This window comes from Lipotes vexillifer, unplaced genomic scaffold, assembly GCF_000442215.2.
Source record: "Lipotes vexillifer unplaced genomic scaffold, Lipotes_vexillifer_v1.1 scaffold21, whole genome shotgun sequence".
Taxonomy (NCBI): domain Eukaryota; kingdom Metazoa; phylum Chordata; class Mammalia; order Artiodactyla; family Lipotidae; genus Lipotes; species Lipotes vexillifer.
The window spans coordinates 26,257-28,463 of NW_006774065.1; positions in this window are offsets into that span (position 1 = coordinate 26,257).

Below are 2,207 nucleotides of genomic sequence, written 5' to 3' on the forward strand. Positions count from 1 at the left end.
TTAGAATGGAAGGACTAGGCTTTTTGCTCCTTTCACCCTCCATTGAACCCCACGGGCCTTGCCCTGGGACTGGCATATAATAGGTGTTCATTTAATATTTGGTAAGTGTTGAATGATGACGTCTCTGGATCACTGCAGGAAATAATACGTTCCCTAAAAAAAATTCTGTTCAGAAAAGCTATTGTTAGCTCATTGCAAATTAGAAAATGGTACCTCTTTGGTCCCGCAGAAAATTGTAATAATATACCAATTTTGTTAGAATGAGGCACTTTATTGCCATCTGCTATACAACTGTCCTACTTAATTCCCAACTCTACAATGTCTGGAGTATGGCTGACATGGCCGTGGCCATGCCCATGAGCAGTGCACAACCTGGACAACCTTACTTGGCAGTCTTGAGCACGCTCAGGCTGGGAGGCCACTCGGCAGGAGCAGGGCTTGAATTCTCTTCTGCAGCCTGGATCACCGCGTGCTCCTCTCCTTACCTCTCACACAGTAGTGTGCCCTTCACCCTCCAGGAAATATTCGGATATTTCCATCGATGGATACAGTTCAGACTCTAAAGCCACAGAAAGGGATTTCAAATAAGAGGAAATGAAATGAAGCGATGAAGCTACTGATCTAGAAGTTTATCTACATCCTGAGGTTAGACCATTGTCCAAGAAACAGGTACAGGGAACCTTGTAGAGAAATAAAATAGTGACATTCTAAGAAAAGGGAGCTAAGAAAAGGGAAGGGGACCCATCTGGTGGAGCCTCTAAGGACCCAAGGGAGGGCCTGGGAGAGTGACGAGGTGGGTTTTGGACGTGTGACTTTCGGTTTTCTTGCAATGGGATTACATCACACAAGGACTCTCAGGGGCCCGGTTACACTGTTCTGTCTGGACTAGAGCTTGAAAACACGCTGACAACAGGAAGTGGTTAAAAGAAAGGAGCCAGTCAAAGGGCAGGGCCACATTTACCCACATCAGCCCAGAGGTCCCCTCTCTCCACCTCCGCTGAGAAAAAAAAAATCCAGTTCCCCCTGCCGCAGGGAGACCCGGGAACCTCCAGGGTCCCAGGCGCCTGCATTAAGCCAGACTGGATTCTCCTCTTGATTTCCATCTCTGTGGGAAGTTTAAGCTATTCAACACTTTCACTGGGAGCTTAGAGCCCGCGTCAAATAGAGTGCCATGATCTAATAACATAATGATGATTTTTTTTCCGCATAGTCAACTGTGAAGAAAATTATACAGGTTATTTTATCAGATGGTGTTTTAAATGAGCTTGAGTATGAATAGATAACGCAAAGTGACGGGAGCTATTACCGAGAGGAGTTCAGGAGACAGTGAGAGCGTTTTTCTCCTTTGCGTATAGGAGGCTGGGGCGAGGCGCAGAGAAAGAAAATCATTTGTCCTCTTGTGGCAAGGAGGCCAGAGAAGGAGAGTTCCTGTTCTCAGCTCAGGCTGCAAAGGCACCTGCATGCACTTCTGCTCGTCTTTTTTTACTTTATTCTATTGAAGTGTAGTTGATTTACAATCAATGTTGCGTTAATTTCTGCTGTACAGCAAAGTGATTGTTATGCATACATACAGATTCCTTTTCATATCCTTCTCCCTGATGGTTTATCACAGGATATTGAATATAGTTCCCTATGCTCTACAGGAGGACCTTGTTGTTTATCCATCCTATGTATACTAGTTCGCATCTGCTGACCCCAAACTCCCAATCCATCCCCCCGACGCCCCCTCCCCCTTGGCAACCACAGGTCTGTTCTCTATGTATGTCTGTGAGTCTGTTTCTGCCTCATAGATAAGTTCATTTGTGTCATATTTTCGATTCTACATATAAGTGATGTCATATGGTGTTTGTCTTTCTCTGCCTGACTGACTTCACTTGGCATGATCATCTCCAGGTCCACCCATGTTACTGCATATGGCATTATTTCATTCTTTTTTATGGCTGAGTCTGCTTGCCTTCTTGTGCGTCGACCATGGCCATGAAAAGAACAGGCCCAGGCTGGTCCCAGGAGAAGGGTGAGAGCCAGAGGCACCCCATACGACCACCCCAGCTGAACTTCCCCCCACCGGCCCAGCTGCCTCAGCTGCCCAGCCACCGCATGAGTGACCCTAAATGACTGTGGCTTTAAGCTGAATTCTATGGAACTTTATCATGCAACGGTAGCAAACCAGTCCGGTTATAAAAAAAAAAAAAAAAAAAAAAACCCAA